Consider the following 21,011-nt stretch of genomic DNA (forward strand, 5'->3'; position numbering starts at 1 on the left):
CCTCCTCCAGATGCTTGCAAATGGTTTTCCTTTGGATATGCTCCAGTAACTTCCCAGATATTGAGGTGAGGCTAACAGGTCTATAGTTGCCTGGTCCTTCTTGACTTGTTTAAAGAGGGGGACTACACTGGTCCTTTTCAAGTCCTCTGGTACCTGGCCCATCTCACATGACTTCATGAAGATCATTGCCAAAGACTCAAAGATCCCTGTGCTAGTTCCTTTAATACCCTAGGATAGAAGTTTATCTGGCAGTGCTGACTTGAACTCATTCAGACCCAGCAGAAGCTTTCTGACCATTTCTTTTGTTATCTCCTCCCTCAGCTTTCCCCCTTATCCAGATAATCCTTATTGTCTGGCTGCAGCTTAACTTTTTTGTGAAGAATGCGGCAAAGTAGCTGTTAAGCAGATCTTCCTTCTTTGCATCTTCTGTTAGTAGTTCACCTTGGCTTATTAAAAGAGGACACACAGCTTCCTCGGTCCTTCTTTTTTGGCCGACATACTTATAGAACCTCTTCTTGTTGTCTTTAACCTCCTCTGCCAGGTGCAGGTTGTTCTTTATCTTTGTCTTCCTCATTCCTGCAGGTTCTTGCTATTTCCTTGTCTTGTACTGTTCCTTGGTGACCTGACCATTGTACTCATTATACCTGACCATTCTTCCATTGCCTGTCTGCTTTCCTTCTGCATTTGAGGCATTTTTAAAGCTCCTTGTGATAATCACATTGGTTTCTTATCTTTCTTCTCATGCTTTCTCCTTGTGCTTTCAGCTTGTCATTCTTCTTGTGTTTTCAGTTTCTTGTCTTTCATGCACTTTAGGGTTGGGTTTGACATTTTATGTTTGACTTCTTCCAGAAAATGTCCAGAAAATATAATTTTCCACCTGTACCATCCCCTCATTTTTGCGTAGATTTGTCACCTGCTTGAAGAGTGTGCCATCTATGTTCTCTTCCTGATTTGGTGGCCTGCAATAAATCCCCACTCATCTATTGAAGCTGCATCTTTCACCTTTCATCTTCACCCATATGCATTCTGCTTTGCTATCTTCTTCCTCCTAAACCAGAGAACAAGTATATGTTTTTTGACATAAGCCATTTCTTAAAATAATATCTGGAAATGATTTTCCAGGGATTAGATGCCTCTAATGCACACAAAGAATAAAGCTTCAGTACATTGTATTGTCAGGGCAAGGTCAGTTGTTCTGGATAATAACATTGATGTTCTGTGTCTTACTTGATTTGCATTATTACTTTAACCCTCAATGTCTATTTATTTTTTGTTTCTTTCTTCTAAATTGCTGGTAATATCAAAGGAAAAGTGCATTAATGTCCTGAATAGCCTGAATCACCGCATGGATAGGTGATTTAGAATGAATCTAAATTAGAAATCAGGAATGTGTTTAAGTGAATTATATTTACATTAGTTTGATAGAGCCAGACCACTGAACTGTCTCCATCACCCACCATCTTTTCCTATGTTTGAGCATACCTGAACCAATACAAGCAAAAGCTTGGAACAGTAAAGAAACTGTCAGCAGGGATGAGTTAAAGGCAGAGAACTATAGTTTCAGTTTAAATCCAAGGAATTATGAAGGAGACTCACTACCAGAGAGCTGTCATCACTGCGGCAGTCGGAGAGCATGGAACATCACTAGAGGGACAAGGAACCAGAAATGTTCTTGCACAATTGTGTTGGTCCTACCAACCAGTAAGCAGGTTGAAAAAAGGACTTCATGGGGAAAAGACTGAGCATGGCAATAGAAGAGGCAGAGCTGTCAGAAATAAAAGTGGTAAACAGAAATGAGAAAGAGCAGCCCTCAAGCTTTAGTGTGGGTGCAGAGGAGTAGGAACAGCTTGAAGAATGGTTGCAAATAACTCAATGACTTTGGCATTCACACTGTAAAAAGGAAAATAAAAGAAAAAATAATAATGAATCATGAAACGTACTTGATTTGAGAACTGTCAATTGCTGCCCACTCAATTATTTGATTACATTTTATAACGTCGTGCAATATGTACTTCCATTACTTGTAGGAGGAATAGCATTCCCGTAAATCTGAGACCAGATCCAAGCAGCATTATTGAAACCTTCCTTTAGGTTTAACATGACTAAAATGTAGGTGCTTTCCATGAGGAAGATGGTCAAGATCAACAAGGTTAGGAACAGTGACCAGAGAGGTATGGGAACTTGATAAGGGGGATCTACAGTGCCTTGGTAATGGTAAAGATTTATTTTGGCTGGGATGCTTTAGTCAGGGACTATTGTCTGCCTTGATCAGGATGCTGGACTAGATGACTTCATGAGGTTTCTTTCAGCCCTACATCCTAGAAGGAGACATATCTAAAACTCATAAGGCTAAATAAGAAGCTAAATAAACAAGCAACAGAGAGTGTGACTCTATAGTGCAGTATGAAGCACTTCTAAGGTGTTGGTGGGGTTTGTAGAGGGAACTATTGTTAGGATTATTTCAGGGGAGGATTGTAAGTAATGACTGCCTAATTTAAAATGCATAAGTACTCAAGAAGGCAAGTAAGAGGGAACTTGTCTGTGTAGCCTAATAGTTAAGGCACTCAACATTGGGAGGGAGGCAAATTTTAAATTTCTATCCAGTCTAGGCCATTGCTTGACGATTACAGTATTCTTCTAAGAAGTGGCAAATGTGGGTTTGAAGCCTCTCAGGGTGAAGCAATCTTAGATCACAGCTCTCTTAATTCCCGGCAAGTGTGTTAACCATCATCCTGCTGGACCAGAGTGAAGCTCTGAAACTGCATTTCATCATGCATATATTCTGTCAACAAACAGGTATGCTCTGTCCCTACTTAAAGAGCTGGGGATTTTCTTTTCTTTTCTTTTTCTTTTTCTTTTTTCCTGAAGACACTTTCAATGGCTTGTAACAACTCTCACCTGCAATGCAGGGAGAAGATACTTCTCTTCATGCAAATTCTAGCATTTTAACATTAGGCTTTCCATGTCCGACAGTTTTAGAAAACAGAACAGCATTCAGCTAAAGTCCCTCTGGGCATCACCCTTTTTAATTACAATATTCCTCAAGGTCATTATACCTGCTGAGCAGGAAAAAAATACCACTGTATTTGCATACCAGTATTCTTGTGGTAGTATCTAGGTGGCCTTTCACAGTGCTTGCCAGTCATTTTAAGCAGTCAGGGAACACTCCTTCAGCTTTTCTCCAGGCAACCCTTTAACTGTAAAGTAGTACAAGTTTTATCTTGATTCTCAGTTGTCTCCTGGCTAACACAGTTTATCCCCACCCCCTTTTATTCCCCATCCACCAAGCCTGGCATTGTTTGCAGTGTAACAGAGTGGAGCTATCCCAGTCCAGAGAACCCATCAGACATTTCTTTACATGAGGAAAGCCATTCTGGTCGCTCACAGTATGAACTTTCCACGTTAATGCAGTTTTTCTTTAAACGGTATAAAAATTGGGTGTCATTTCTTTGCTACTCTAACATCTTTTTTCCATTTCTGGTACCTTTCTGGTGCAATACTGAAAACACCCATAAAAAGTAAGAATGTAAGAAATTCCTTCCTAGGTAAAACAACTGGTCCAACTAGTTCAGTATCCTATATTTCACAGTGGCAGAGAACAGGTACTAATGGAAAGAGTGCAGTACCTATTCAGACTGATCTTTCACCTGGTTTGGAGACTGCAGACCAAGCTATCTTGTTTAATATCCACTGATGGACTTATTACATGTGAATCTGTCCTATCCTCTTTTGAACTCAAATTATCAGCTTTTATGACATCTTGTGACAGTGAGTTCCACAAGTAAGTTACAAGCTATGTGAAAAAGAATGTCACTTTTTGTTCTAATAATTTCATTTTATGCCCCTGTGTTCTATTATTGTGAGAAATAGTAAATCCCTGTTCATTATCTCTATAAAATGGAGGCTTCCATTCCCACGCTACATTCTTTATACCCACCCTTATACTTATCTGTTGTAAACACAGAACTCTTTTAGTGTGTGAACCCAAGACTTCTTTCAAGGAGGTAAATCAAGAGTTTCAAAAATCAAATGTACATGGTTGCCTTTTTCAGAGACATTTCAACTAAATTACACTCACAAATCTTGCACAGTAGGGATGCTGTTATAGCTTGAAGAAATCGTCTTACTTTCTGCTCAACCATCTCTCTCTGAAGAAAGAGAGGAAGGTGGGTCAGAAAAAAAAAGAAAAAGAACACATAAGTCAGAATATGCCTCAATATAAAACCCAAAGAAGCTATTTTGCCCTCTTTCCCATGAGTTCAGGACTCTCATGATCATGATTTTTAATGGGTGTAAGGTACAGCGCTAAGAGTCATTAATGGTTTCACTTTAATCAACAGATGTAATTGATTTTACTGACTTTTCCTACCATGAAATATGTGAAGATGTTTTAATGGCATGTAACACTTCAATGAGCTTTACAGTATTATAGAAGTTGATTCCTTTTTAACAATCAGTTTGCATTCACTCAAAAGTTGTTCAGTCCTTTTCTGCAGTTACCTAATATATCAGACAAAAATAAACATTTATATATACTGCTTTTCTACATGGGACATGACAGTGAATCTAAAAAGAACCCCCCCAGCACGATGGTATAAATTGTATATACAGTACTGATTTCCAAATCTTTTCATCTCATGGCTCTTTTTATCAAATGTGACATTCTGTGAGATTTGTATACAATTTTGAAATGAAGTTTTAGTCCTCAAACAATAAAGTTTTATTTAAAACAGGTCTTCAATTATAGTACAGGAAGTAGCATTAATTAAACAGCAGAAACAATATTTTTTTTAAATCAGACAAAAATGCTGGAAGGGAAATGATTTGATTTCTATGAAGTACTTTCATAAAATGGATCCATGCTATATTTGCCCTTAATCTACTATTGGCACTGAGGACACCTATGTAATGCAACTACTCCCTTACATGGCAACATTTAAAAATGAGCAAAAAGCAAATGCATTTCTGATGAAGAAAGGTCTTCTTGGTATGGTCCATAATATCATAAAACATAATTATAAATTGTCTTAAAGTAGTGGGGGCCAACCTTTTTAGTAGGAGTGCCACAAATTAGCCCCATAGTTTCATAGTTGGTAGGGTCAGAAGGGACCTGAGCAGATCATTAAGTCCAACCCCCTGCCATGGGCAGGAAAGAGTACTGGGGTCAAATGACCCCGGCTAGGTGATTATCTAGACTTCTTTTGAAGACCCCCAAGGTAGGAGCCAGCACCACTTCCCTTGGAAGTTAGCTCCAGTTCCTAGCCACCCTGACTGTGAAGTAGTGCTTCCTGATGTCTAGCCTGAATCTACTCTCAGTCAATTTATGGCCGTTATTCCTAGTTACTCCTAGTACTGCTTGGGGTAACAGGGTCTCTCCTATTCCCCACTGGTACCCCTTAGCAAGTTTATAGACAGTCACCAGATCCTCTCTCAGCCTTCTCTTATGGAGGCTGAACAGGATCAGGTCCCATAGCTTCTCCTCTTTGGGCCTGCCCTGCTGCCTCCTGAGCATGCAAATGGCCCTCCTTTGGGCCCTCTCAATGCTGTCGACATCCCTCCTGAAGTGCAGCGCCCAGAACTGGACATAGTACTCCAACTGCGGCCGCACTAATGTCACATAGAGGGGTAGGACCATCTCCTTGGACCCACTTGTGATGCATCTGTGGAAGCATGGCAAGGTGCGGTTAGCCTTATTGACTGCGTCCTCACATTGGTGGCCCATGTTCATCTTGGAATCAATAATGACTCCAAGATCCTTTTCTGCCTCTGTGCTGACAAGAAGGGAGTTTCCCAGCCTGTAGGTACGCTGCTGGTTCTTCCTTCCCAGGTGCATCACCTTGCACTTGTCAGTATTGAAACCCATCTATTCTCATCTGCCCACCCTTGTAACCTGTCCAGATCTGGTTGTAGCGTGTCCCTCCCTTCTAGCGTGCCCACTTCTCCCCACATCTTGGTGTCACCCATGAACTTGAACAAGGAACTTTTCACCCCCTCGTCCAAGTTGCTGATGAAGATGTTGAACAGTGTGGGCCTGAGGACCGAGCCCTTGGGAACCCCACTGCCCACATCCCTCCAGGTCAAAAATGATGCATCCACCATCACTCTTTGGGTGCAGCTCTCCAGCCAATTTGCGTCCCATCTGACTGTGGAAGCATTGACGCCATAGTTGCCTAATCTTTTAATGAGAATGGGGTGAGAGACAATGTTGAAGGCCTTCCTAAAGTCCACAAAGACTATGTCCACCGTGACACCTGCATCTAAAGATTTTGTGACCTGGTCATAGAAGGCAACCAGGTTGGTCTGACAGGACCTGCATCTAATTAGTCTCCCCTGCTGCTCCTTTGCAGATGTGCTCTTGGATAATTTTCTCATAGAGCTTCCCCAGGACCAAGGTAAGACTAATGGGCCTATAGTTTCCTGGGTCCTCCTTCCCCCCTTTTTGAAAATGGGGACTACATTGGCCCTTTTTCAGTCCTCTGGCACCTCACCAGAAAACCACAAGTGCTTGTAAAGCTGTGCCAGGGGTCCCACAATGACCTCTGCCAATTTCCTCAGCACTCTGGGGTGGAGATCATCTGGACCTGCTGATTTGAAGATGTCCAGTCCCACCAGAAGTTCCCTGACTAGGTCCTCTCTGACCCTGGGCCTGACTATGCCTCTCGTAGGTCCGTCCGGAATCCTGATGGAGGGGATGTCCCAGTCCCTGATCAGAAAAATGGAGGCAAAGATTTTGTTAAAGATTTAGCTTTAACATCTTGTGCAACCACCAGATTGCCAACCGTGTCCTGCAGGGGTCCCACATTACCCTGTACCTTCTTTTTACTCCCTATATATTTAAAAAAGGACATCTTGTTATCTTTGATCTGGGTCACTAGTCTCAGTTCTGTCTCTGTCTTAGCCTTCCTAAAAGCCCCCCTACAGTCTTCAGCAATGGAGATATAATCCTCCTTGGTGATGGCCCCTCCCCTCCATTGAGTGTTCACCTCTTTTAGCTTTCAGATGTACCTGAATTCCTTTGGTGAGCCATGGGAACTTTTGAGCACTCTTGCCCCCTTTGATTTACATTGGGACTATCACCCTTTGGGCTGGGAGGATCATCTCCTTAAGGAACGACCACTCATCTTGGACTCCCAACTCCCCTCCCCTCCGGAACCTCAGTGCCTCCCCAACTCATCTCCTTAACTCATTGAAATTGGTCCTCCTGAAGTCAAGGGCTGCTGCCTTGCTGCAGGCCTTTGACACCCTTTGCTGGATGGTGAATTCCAGTAGGCAATGATCACTATCACCCAGGTGGTTGAAAACCCATAGTCCCCTCACCAGGTCATTGCCTGTGGCCAGGACTGGGTTTAACAAGGCATTTCCCCTGGTGGGACTGTGCACCTCAGCTTGGGTTAGGTGGAGGTCTGTATCTCAGGTACAAACCTATGTGAGCAGTCAGACCTGTCTGACTACTCCTCCCAGCAGATGTCTGGGTAGTTTAGGTCACCCATGATGACCATGCTCCTTGACTTAACTGCCTCTGCAAGCTGACCTGAGAATTCCTGGTCCAGGTCTTCCCCCTGGTTGGGTGGCCTGTATTAGACACCCACAGTTAAGTCCTTTTCCTCCCACCCCCCTTGTATTCTAACCCAGAGCACTTTAGTCTGCCCCTCCTCTTACCCAGTGCTGTTTGTTGAGGATGTCTGTTGCTCTTTGATGTAGAGTGCCACACACCCACTTTTCCTCCCCATTCTATCCTGCCTGTACAGTCTGTAGCCCTTGATGTTTACCGCCTAAACATGGGTTGAATTCCACCATGTTTCAGTGAGCCCCACTATGTCCGGGTTTGTGTTAGCTAGCAGGAGGGCAAGTTCCTCCTGCCTGTTCCTCATACTATGAGCATTAGTGTAGAGGCATTTAAGGCCTCCTCTGGGTGTATGCACCACCCCCCTGATCCCAGGACTATTTGGACCCCCGTCACTTACCAGGGTACTTCTTGTGCTCGTCGCCTGACTTGGTTGGGAAGTGTCATCATGTCCCCCTGTGATCGCATCCCCTGGCAAAGCTATTTTAAACCACTCCATACAAGATCAGCCCCACACCCTTCCTGAGTTCCACTCCAATCCCCTTCCCCTGCCTGGTCTGCTGCTCTGCTTTTTGTCACTGTGCTGCCTGTCCCCTCCCTGCTCTGATGCATGCCACACACATAGAGGCTGTCCATGCCACTTGTGGCATGCATGCTGCAAGGTTGGGCACCACTATTCTAAAACATTCAATATACAAGTGGTATTACCTAAATTTCTGTATTCAATAATTAAAATCTTGTATCTAAGGGACTTAGCATAATATTTGCATTATCTGGTACTGATATGTGGAAAGCATGTTTTGTCACATCATTAAATAGCTATTGAAAACTACAGGCTCCTAAATTATATGTTTTAGCTGAGGCATAGGTACACACACAAATAGAAATATAAGTGTGTGTGTGTGTGTGCGCATGCACACTAGAATTTTGAAAAGCATGCTGCAGATGGTGAGGTGTATCATTACATAAAAAACAACATGTATATTCCTCCAATAAAAAATAAACTAGAAACTTTACTAATATGCTAAGGGCCTGGGGTTGTATTATTCAGTTTAAGATTAATTCAATAACAAATGTAACTTCAGTGGAATCAGTTAGAAACAGCGTGCAAGGCTGTATCACCAAGGCTTCATTATTGGAGCAGCTAACAGACAGCAAAATTGCAGAACAAGGGATTTCTTGATTGGTAGAACATCAAAACCATTAAAAAGGCAGGGGTTATTAACACCTGTGGAATAAAGAGTTTAGAAGGGATCCTGTAGATTATAATGAGCTTTTAAGTCAATTGAGTCCCTCAGTACTGCCTGACTGGAAAAGTTGCTGCCACTGCCAGGCAATTGGTTTTAAATTTTGGGTTGAGTAGGAATCAAAGAGGAGTGGAAGTGCACCAGTGCACTCCCCACCAAATCACCCTTGTTAAGACACACACACACATGCCACCCAACACACATTATCTTTATGAAAGTGAGTGTATGCTTATATATTTGCATATGCAGAAGTTATTCATGGTCTTCTCTACAGCTAACCAGGACTGGCACTGCTCCTGTGAACATGGTGGATTACGGCACCTGGGCTGTTGCAAATGGCACTACAGCCACTGCCAGCTTCCTCCCAGGTAGCTGCTGCAAATGAGTTGGGTCCATTGTTGAGAATCTAATGTGGTCACAGGGAATATCTGTATGAATGGGTATGTTTTAGGGGGTTAGGGGTATGCCTAGGAGTGAATGGAAGCATAGCAGCAAGAAAGAATGGTTGATGTCTTATTTATATTGGTTATAGGCTTTCTGACTTGGCTTACTCCTAGACCCCACTCACTCTCTGTTGGACTTTCTGACAACCTGAACTGATTCACCCTCTGACTCCATGCTCTACTTAACCTTCCAGCTTCCTGACTCAACTTACTCACAGACACAGTTCCCAGACTGACCCCATCTTCCCTAAATGGCCCATACCTGGATTCTGCTGAGTCTGTCTAATCCTGGACCTGGCCCCCATGAACCTGTGTGACATGCATAGAGGCTATGCCACATACATGCAGTGAGCTCTGAACTCATTGCTTGGTCATTGTGGGCTCCTGCCAGAATTGTGCTTGAGCACTGAACTCACCAATTGATCGATGCAGGATCTGGCCAAAGTCCCTGTTTTTGGGTGGCCTTGGAGCCACGGTGTGAACACTGCTGCTATTTACCCTCTCTCTCTCACCACTCTCTGCTGCATTCAACTGTAGGGAAGGATGGGACAAGCTATAACACTTATTCCGTGTGTTCTGGAGCTGCATGGAAACAGAGTCTCCAGACAGACCCTGCACTAACAGGTCATGTGTAGCACAGCCAAAGGGCATGTGTAATTATACTGCCATACCCCTGTGGATATGCCTCTGAAAGAATCTAATGATTTGTGACCATTCAGTGTGTGTGCAGGAGGTGCTAAATTTAGACACACCACACTTACTGGACTCACCTCAACAAGACTCATACTGTTTCTCTGGATAAGGAAACTATCAAAGTTAGCTCTCTTTGAAGGCACTCTGTTTTGTAGGCTCAACACAGAATCCAAAAGCTCTCTCTGCCTTTAAAGCACCTACCAATTGTCACAAACTGTACATAGGAGAAAAAATTCAATCTTTGCCATTGTGAATGGGAGACATATCTATATGTCTCCACTTATTTGGCTGAAAATGTGTTCTGCAGTATATTGCTGTGGGCTTAGCATCGATGTGCATTTTTGATACACAACAGGCTGATCTAACCAGACACAATGTGACCCATAAATCAAATTGCACTAAAAAGAAATATGTTGTTTTAATGGATAAAAATTGGCAATTCTTTGACAACAGCATTTGCACCTGCCCTTTCATATTAAAGATAAACATGCTTGTTAATAAGTACTTGACATTGTATCCACATTGCATCAATGCTCGTCCATTCAAAAGGCAGACTAGGATGTCTTGGGAGCATTTAATAGTTTCAGCATCGTATAATACCATTTAGGGTTCATTTCAACATCAAAGCATCATTCATATATATGAAATGTAGTGATAACACTTTGTCCCAGTTATTCTTAGAAAGCACAAAATTCAGATTACACAAAACATTTAAAGTAGCCATTAAAATCAAGTGTTGTTTTGCCCAAACAAAGCTAGCCTTCAAACTGAATCAATGAATCATAAAAAATGAAGGCTGGAAGGGACCTCATAAGGAGTTCTTATCCATAAACAGGGGAAGAACAGCCTGAACTGATTTTGTAACTACCTGAAATGCACTGTTCTAGCTAGAGCACTGGCATAAGATGCAGAACTAAATCATGCTGAGTGTAACAACTGTAGTCAACCCAGCCATTTAGACAGGAAGTATCATTCCCACTGCAGCACCAAGATGATCAGATTAGTGTTTTCTCCCTGGGATATTACAAGGACTCACCCTCAGCCCCCTCTCCCTGCCAGTGCCAGTAGAGATAATAGGAAAAATATTCTGCTGCAGTACAGAGACAAGTGAATATCCTTGACACTGAGCCTCATATTATTAGAACCACTTTTAAATTTACGCAGTGCCCATACAAAACTTTGTGTCTGCAACAGAGCAGTTGATAAAAACAGGAGGCCAGAACCTCACATCCATTGTTGTTGGACAGGGCCAATAGTTCAAGTAGTGCTTATAATGCACAGAGGCATAATGAGAGATGGCAGAGAGAAAAAAAAATGAGATTTGCAATAGCTTCATGTTCTGTTCTAGCTCCCAGATGTCTGTTGCTAGCACAACACATACAGTGGAAGGTACACAGAGTACAATTCACATCTTGCTGTAAGCAAGTGCCCTGTCCAGCTCTCCTGTGATCTAGCCACTATAGTTTTCCGTCCATACACTATATTCTATTGATATTCTTTAGAGCTGTTTAAACCAAGGACATTTTTATAAACCTAATAAACTGCACCGAGGACAGACTTTATAAACAATTCATTTCATCCTGCATCCAAAAGAAGCTGAAGACTGTTCTACTTTTGACCATGACTTCACAAAAAGAAGAAATTATTAGAAATATCCTAAGCCCCCTTTTTTTCCTAAAAGAATTAGTTGTTTTTTTGGATAGGAAAAATATCAAAAGGCAATCCTTGATTTCAAAACAAGATAAAAGCTGTGGGTGGCTATAATTTTCTTTTTTCATTTTGTGTGTGTGAATTTATGGCTCATAAAAATGAACTAATAGTATTACATAGATTCTATGCAAATAGCTTACTAGCAACCCTTTTTTCTCAGCTCAGTTTTGCAAATGCAGCTCATTTCGTCTCCAGAGGTCTAACCTGGGCTGTGTTTAGGTGTTATAAATAACATCTCACCAAGAATTTAAGTACCCTCACCTGAGTCTCAGGATTAGCAATCCAAATGACCTCACTAAATTGGAAAACACTCTGAATAAATCAGATGAAATTTAATGAGGACAAATGAAAAGTACTGTGTTTAAAACAAAGCAATCAAATTCATAAATACAAAATGAGGAATGACTGGCTAGGCTGTAATACTGCAGAAAAGGACCTATGGGTTATACTGGATCACAAACATAACTAGTTAACCATGTAATATTGTTGCCAAAAAAGTAATATAGTAGGCTATATTAGCAGGAGTGTCATCTGCAAGTCAAAGGAAATTATTTTTCCATTCCATTCTAATCAGCACCTGGAGTCCTGTGTCCAGTTTTGACCTCCACAACTCAGAAAATATATGAACAAAATGGAAAAAGTCCAAAAGATGTCCAAGAAATGATTAGTGGTCTGAAGAACTTGACATATGAGGAAAGGTTTTAAGAATTGGAATCATTTAGTCTGAAAAAGAGAAAATAAGGTATTTTATAACTGTCTTCAAACATAAAAAGAGGTTGGCAATCAATTGTTCTCCATGTTCACAAGAAGTTACAAGCTTAAATGGCAACAAGGAAAATTGAGATGGGATGCCAGAAGAACTTCCTAACATAAATTTGGCTAAACATTGGGACAAATTACCCAGCAAAATTATGGAATCACCATCACTGGAAATTTTTAAATGAAGATTAGATATGCATTTCTCTGGGATTGTTTAGACAAAGATTATCTTGTCTTGAGTTACTCCAAGTTTTAGTTGGGGTTAAGAGAGAGACTGATGACTAGTGAAACTCTTCTGGTCACAGCTCAAAACTTTATTATGATACACAGCAGCAAGACTTATTTGTATTAATAAAGATAGTGGTTACATAGCCTTGGATTCAAGGGAAAAACAGGCCCACTGGCCAGGCTTCTCTGTTGGATCCTCTTTTTGGCTGAACTTCAGGGAAGTCTAAAGTCACATGGCTAACCACGATTATATACGTAACAGAGTTTTCCATATTCAGTTATGTTTTGGTGTTAAATCAATCCCTTTCAATTTCATTGTATTATGTTAGTGCACTTTATCATCGTCTACAGTGCATGCTCAATTCACTTGATTGCTGTATAGGTCAAGCTCAAGTCATGTCATGACATAGCCTAAGTTACGCATAGCCCATGCTGCACATGGTCTGTAATGCACATAAATTGAAGGCTTAAAGTTGGATTAGATGACTTCCTGAGGTCTATTTTTCTAGTCCTGTTTTTCTATGATTCTAAATTCTTTCTGATTGGGACTGATGTCAGGAAATAGGGATCTGAAAAAAACAATTTTCTTCCCACATTATTCAAATACTGAAGGTTTGCCCTAATATTTATCAGGCATTAATATAGATATGTTTGCTAGTGTAGATACACATTTTGGCTTGGTATTATTGGCCTGAGGATAATTACACAATTTTAGCTATGCCCATAGTATTAGAAAGAGTAATAACAGATATGTATGGATATAAAAGATTGATAGAATATTCCTTGTTTCTATGGATTATGGACCATGAAGACAATGTGTTTGGTAACCCTAGCCATATTCTAAAAAACTCAAGGACAATGGGGTAATCATTTTAATGGATTGCTAAAATGAAATAAAAGCAGGATACAACATTCTTCAGGCCTAAGCAAAACACTGGATAGTGTCCTGGCTTAAGGAACTGTGCAGCTATTGAATAGTATAATTTAACTGGTACTATAATAAACTTCCTCAGGCTGTTTCAGAAATTAGTACGTTTGCCCAGTTTACATATTAAAAGTTGCTGCCACAATGAGTGCTGCCAAGTACTATAGCAACTCCATCTACCCAGCCTTTGAAGGCTTCTGGTTAGATGATGCACTACCTCAGAGAGTGCCATTGACACTGCTGGGAACCAGGTGGCAACAGCAGCCTTGCAAAGCTTTTTCACTCTATTAAACAAAACCAAAAGGTATTTGTATAGAGAGAAGGGAAGCAGAAAGAAAAAAAAAAGGCTAGCCTTTCCTTTCTTTCTTTCCATTTCTTTTCCCCATTATTGTTTCAGTTTTGCCTCCTTTTTCATTATTATTACTTTTACACATGCAAAAATATTTTACGGACAAAATGATTGAACTGGCACATGCTCCAAACCATGTGTAGAGAAATATTAGACACAGCAAAACAAACAAAGGTGAGAAATAAAGGTAACAATATCAGGACTGGGTGATTAGTCACCTGAAGTCTGGAAACTTTTTCCGAAGAGAGAGTTATATTTAATTAACCCAGATCTTGTGGGTGATGCACCAGAAAAGTAAGAATTAGGGAGGATTTGAATGATGGCTTGGTAGACAAGTTTAAGAAAAACAGTTTTATGCATAGGACATATCATAGAGGAAGACATAAAAGCAACAGGAATAGACTAAAATGAAGGGGTGTTGGAGTTGGCTTGTTTTGAATGGAGAGGCCAGAGGAAAATATGGTAGGTGACGGATGAGACATATAGTTCAGGTCTCAATAACGCAGAACTTCTCTTTTTCTTTTCTTTTCTTTTATTATGGAGTTGTATTCTAACCATATTCTCATTCCACCCTGGAAATTAAACCTTCTTTCAGGAAAAAAAAATTCAAAACCTCCCCCTACAAAAATTTGAAATCTTCTTATGTTCTGGAAATTTACTTATTTTCTCAAAGCCCAAGGGAAAACAGTTTCAGGCGTTCCAGTTATATCAGCCATTTGAACTCTAGGGTATTGTAAATGTAACTTTTTTTTATTTTAAAAACAGTGCCCAAAATTTTGAGAACTTATAATGAAAACATCGTATTTTTACCTGTTAGCATTTCTCATAGATTTAGTCCTATATGAGAACCACCATATTGTGTGGGCTACTTCTCTATTTCTTAGATACTTGCATAGCAGAAATCACAATATTTAGGTGCCAGCTTTGACAAAATTTTACTGAAAAAGAAAAAAATATTACAGGTTTCAATGAAAAATGACTGGTTATGTGTCAGCAGCTGCAGGAGAGAACTGTATATGCATCAGTGACTGTATAGAACAAGTGTTACAGGGATTTGAATATGCATCACTGAACGCTGCAGAGGCTACAATCACTGAAGAAGACAGTCTTCTGCAGAAGATAAATTTTCATAAAAGTCTTCTCAGAGATAGACATCAACACAGAAGTGTAACATAATATGGTGACTGCAATCCCAGCACACTGTATTTCTTTCAATTTAAAAAAGAAATAAAAGTCTATCACATTAATCTCCATTAAAGTTTGTAATGGATAGTGCAATCAATGCCCTAATCTCTATAGAAACCTCATGAAGAGATGACAGTATTTGTAGAATACTGTGATTGCTTAGAAAACTCATATGGAGATTAATGTCTCAGTAGGAGGCTAATGTGTTTCAAAGGTTGTATTTTATACTGGAGACCATAATCCATTTTTTTTGCTAGAATATTAATTGTTAAAGTGAACAGTCAATTGATACTTGGACTAGGCCCCATGAAAATTGACTATAAACTAGAGTACCAACTGGCAGATTATTTTCAGGTTTTAGATATTTCAACTCATGGCCAAGAACCACTTTTCAAGAACATCTCTGTAATTGCAGGTTCATTAAGAGAGAGAAAGATCCATCCTTTGCCTAAAGGTAACTTCCCATGGGAACCTCAGATGGTACCCAGGAATACATATACGATTTCCTCTGAGCATCCAGGGATCTTAGTACTGACAGATGAATTTAATGAATTCTTAATCTTGCCAAATATTTATTAGATATATTTCATCTCTACTTCTTATGAAAAAGGGAGGCTTGAAAATGTCCAAGAATTTTGATATAAAGCTTATATAGGATTATACCATCTTTACTTGCAAATATTTTGGGCATCTTCTTTTTCTGTTTTGGACACTGTGATATCCTGTATCTGTGGAAATTAATAGCAAAAGTTCCATTCTTATTAATAAGATCATATATTCATCCTACAACAGTTGGTACTTTCAGGAGAAAACTGAATAAGGAATTCCACTGAAAATATTATTTCAATGTAATTATTTCAACAGCAGTAACAGAAGCAGATAACACTATGGAAGGGCATTGTGAAACTGAATTTTTTAATGAATTCATTTGAGCCATTCCTGGACATCTTTGATTCTTTTTCATGAATGTTTGAGCAAATTTATTCTTTAGGCCTATTTTTTCACTCACTTTTCATATACAAGCCTCAAACTTTCACTTCATTTTACAAATGGAGAAATTAGACATGAGCGTATGAAATGACATTTACAGAATACTTAACAATATCATCTGGGAAGACTTCTTCTGTGCTTCATGTACCAGAGGAGTGGTCACTCTGGCCTCTGCTCCCTTCTGCCAGAGCTAAGCAAAAGTAATCAAAGTATGTGAAACTGTCTAATAGACAGGGAATGTCTAATAGACAGGATTAAACACAGGAATGGCTATGTCACATTATTTTGGAATCATTTTGCTGACACAACTCAAGAATGAAATTCAGAGGCAAATGAAATGTCCACCCATGCAAGATAGTCACAGAATTGAAAGCACAAAGAAGTGCTCAGTCTCCTAGGTTGTTGGGATGAATCAGGAATCCAGCAAGGACTTTACAGGAATCATCTCAATAAGGTCATGTATGAATGAAAAGCAATAGAAAACAGCAGCACAGGGATATGCCAGGATGCCACCCAGTGCCTCCAAAAGACTCATGACTTGAAGATGACTTAGAAGAAGGTTCAGGATGCCAACTGGATGGCCGGTTGCAAAAGCCTTTTTTTGTGTGTGTCTTTTCCCTGAAGAGCTGACCAGGATACTTGCATGGATCCTGAAAGCCTAGGTGTGGTTCATCCATACAATATATGGAAGTTCTGGTTGGGGCACTGCAGGGGATGTATTACATCTACAGACTCCAGCCTTCTAACTGAGGACAATTAGAAAATAGAAACCTGCCCCAGAACAGGAGAATCAAGGTAAAAATGAGACTTGAGGGTCGGAGTGCAGAGTTAGGGCCAGCCTCCCACGCTCTCCCACCCAAACACTGACTGATATCTGTGAGATAAGAAGGGAAGGATGGACCGACAGACTCTGGGTGCCTGGAGGTTACAATTATTTCCCCTACGGCACAGGTAGAGCTGTCTTAAAGGGGAAACCCATCCCATACAGTTTAGGATAGAGGAGCCCTGAGGTTTGGAGCAGAGAATCGCTGAGCACTGTACACTGAGAAAGGCACCCAGGCAGAGGCTACAAAAGCCTCTGGAGGCAGCCTGCTCAGATAAAAAAAAAACACTCCAAGATCAGATTGTGCCAAGCAATACAGGAGGTAAAGGGGAGGCTGGGGAGTGTGAAATGGCAAGTCTTTTCACTAGGGGACATCAGATAACGGGCAGCTCCCTGAGCCTGACATACCCCACCTCTCCAAATCCATGAAAAAATACAGTCTCATATTTGAGTTTTGGTCACTAGCCAGGGTCACTTACTTTATCAAAAATCATTTTCCTACCCTAATTAAAACCAGTGGACTATGCAATTCTGTTAGACTGGAGGAAAGGGGAGGTTTTTTTTTTTAATTTACATTTAAATAAAACTGATTTTCTGAACTTTCTGATATAGTTGCATTTTTAATACTTTATGCTCATAATATATTTATAAGTGCTGCTACTGGAATTATAGGAGCCTCAATTCATCTTTTTGAGTTTTATACTTTAGTGGTTTCAATATAGAATCATAGGAAACTAGGGCTGGAAGGAACTGTATGCATCTCTTGGATGAAGTCCATCCTGCCTGACTGTTGCAAGCAACACAGCCTCAAGAATGCAGAGGATAAAAGCTCAGCTACTACTAGTAACTAAGAAAAGTTTCATTTAGCTAAACTGCTTGTGTTTCTGTTTATTTACTGTTTTAAAAATCAGGACTAGAACTCGTTCCCTACTATAAATATCTGTGTTTTTAGCAGTCATGAATTCTGAAATGCCTGAAACTAGAAGTTCTTTACATCTTACAGGTTTGACATCCTTTGGTAAATACCTAAACTATGATGCAACTAAGAACAGAACCTTGCAATACTAAGAGATGTAAAAAGCCCTTACAGAGTTGTCATGCCATAGAATACATACAGAAATACAGCAAATTACTAGCTTTCATTGTTTCCTTTGACTCCCCAACAATTGGATTCTATATATCAAAAATTTATAATGGAAAATCATTATACTCTTCCAGGTATAGAAACTAGTTATTGGAGATTTATCTTGAATTTGTCCCTTTCCCACTGCTACAGCAGGGAAATAAATCTGCGGGTTCAGGTAGCCCCTTTGCCCTCTGCTCCCCCAACTTCTTTCCCCTGCAACCCATTCCCCTACCCCTTAGTATCAGACCGCAATCTTCCTGAGTATGTGAAAATGAGAAGCAAATTTGAAAATACTGACCTAGAAATAAACATACCTTGAGTAACTTTCATATAAAGAAATGACTACATGTACCCATAGACTTAGTTCATCCAGAATTGATGCAGTTTACCTCTTTTGGATATGTTGCAAGTTTAAGCTCAGGCACTCCATAAATGAGCTTTTAATCAGCATTTCTATACTTACTAGGGCTGTGCGAGGCTTCAGATCTTGAGAAGCTTCGGATGCGGAAGCATCCGAAGCAGCATGTCCAGATTGAAGTGCTGGCTTTGTTAGGCTTTCTGAAGTGGTTCGGAGCTTCTGAAGGGCTTCGGAGTATAATGGAAAATCAATTAAATATCTATAACTTATTATTTTTTGTCTGATTTGAATGAAATTTGCAAGGGTTATAGCCTCTGCTGAGAGCATGAAGCCTGCCAAGTTTCAAGAAGACCGGTGCAGGAGTTCGGGGGAGAACTATACCCAAAGTTCTTGAAAGAAACTCGTGACACACCTGTGTTAAAAAACAGGGGGATGAAAACTGGAGGCTTGATGGCCCCCATGAGGCCAAAAAGCTTGCCAGGTTTCAAGGCGATAGGTGCAGGGGTTTGGGGGGAACTGCACCCCAAATTCTTGAAAGCAAAACTCATGTCACGTCTATGTGTTACAACACAGGGGGGTGAAAACTGCAGGGATGGTAGCCCCTGCTGAGGCCACGAAGTCTGCCAAGTTTCAAGAAAATCAGTGCAGGAGTTTGGGAGGAACTGCACCTCAAAATGCTAACAGGCAAAACTCTGAAAGCTGCAGGGATGGTGGTCCCTGCTGCGACCATTAAGCTATCAAGGAGATAGGTACAGGGGGGTTCTGGGGCCCTGCACCTCTGGCTGTTGACAGACAAAACCAGTGACATGGGTGCTTGTGTAACTGTGTCTGTCTTGGCACACAGGGTGAGGGGGCAGAGGGTGAAACTACTGCAGACCTGGCTGGTAAGCTACTGTGTTACCAGTTACCCATCAATCGTGATTCACTCAGGGACCAGCTCAATACACAGTTGTGTCCAACGGGTTGCGATTCCCCATTCTCGCGTGGTTCTAGTCCTGTAGGTAGATGACACTACGCTCTTGGGACCGCTACGTTACCGGAGCAGCTCTCTCTCACCCAAGTCCCTGATCTTGTTCTTGCCCACCACGACTTGATGTTGTACAGTGTCAAGGTCAGTTCATGGTACACTCCGTGGCCCAGGTCCCTCAGCAGTCACATCACGGGGCTCCGCCACCCCGCACCCCGGCCTCACGCCACCTCTAATGAGTTCTTCTTCTGTAGGTCCGATTCCTCGGTGGTGGCTTAATATTCCCTTCCCACCTGGTCTGCCCCTGCCATGGTACTAGCCCGACCAGCTTAGTTCCCGGTCTTCCCTTCTCCCTGTTTGACCCTATATGAGGTTGCAGCACAGGTTCAGCCTCACCAAAGCACCAGCAAACCTCGTTCTATGAAACGCTACCTTAGCTATCCCAGTTGGGCATCCAACATCACGAAACAAACACAACAACCAAACACAAAGACCCGTCACTCAGCCCCTCTACCTGCTGAGCATCCTATCTGGACCTCCCCAGTCCTTTTGGGCTGTCCTTGGCCCCTAGTCTCCCTAGTGCCCCTACAACTCTACGGCACTGTGGCTAGGTGGCAATCCCCACTCCAACTACACCCTCTCTGGGCTTTCCCGGGTCTTCTCCCCCTGTATGCGGTCGAGTCTCCGCACTGTCACCCCGGCACTCCACCTGTGGGTCATGCTGTCTTTGGGCTTGCGCCCTGTCGTGCCCTCCGTGGCCGCGCCTCCCACTCCTCCTCAATCTGGAGCAGCTTTTAACTTTGCTGGCTGGTGTCCTTCTGTGTCGTCACCAGCTGGGCACACTGACGGTTCAAAGCTCCGGATCAGATCCCTGGCATCTGAAGTGGCTGGATCTGAAGCCGGATTGAATAGCTGCCTACTCGCACAGGCCTAATACCGACTTCTATATAGTAAAAATTACTTTTTTGGGGGGGGAAAAATATATATATATACATATATCTCTATGGACTTGTCTCGTGACCAATATGGTTCACTTGACAGTCTAAAATACACATCTACAGTTACACCATCATCGTCTCAATTATAACTGCACCATATGCTTGCGCAACTGTTGCTGTCTTCTTGAACAATTAGAAATATGGCAATTTACCTCCATTCCCTCTACCAGTCCATTCCCTTCCAACCTCTGAAGCCCCCTCATAATCCCTCAGTTTCTTTCCCCAGGTCTTAGTCCACATCATCTACATTGTCCTGTTCCTCCCCACTGTCCTTGTTGCTCACCCCGCTTCATCGCTATCATTGTCTTCTTCCTCATCATCCTCATTGTCATCTTTTCGGGGGGAGGGGGGGGGTTCTTATTTCTGAACAGTCTCTGGCAGTCTTTTCTCTTCCAATGCATACCCCACCATTCTTTTCCCCATTGTCTTCTTTTATATTCCTGTAGTACACCTGCAGCTCATTCACTCCTATTCTGACAGTCCTCAATTGGAAGGTCTGTGTGTCTGTATATAAGAAGATTCCTGGTCTTCCATGGGATGTTCCTGAAGCAGGAGGTGAACTGGTCAAAGCAGACTGTTGGTCCCTTGCTGCTGGTCAGGGATCCAAACAACACTGCCTCTCTGGTTAATGTTTTCACCCATATCA

Source organism: Crocodylus porosus, unplaced genomic scaffold, assembly GCF_001723895.1.
Source record: "Crocodylus porosus isolate Cpor-Errol unplaced genomic scaffold, CroPor_comp1, whole genome shotgun sequence".
NCBI lineage: Eukaryota > Metazoa > Chordata > Crocodylia > Crocodylidae > Crocodylus > Crocodylus porosus.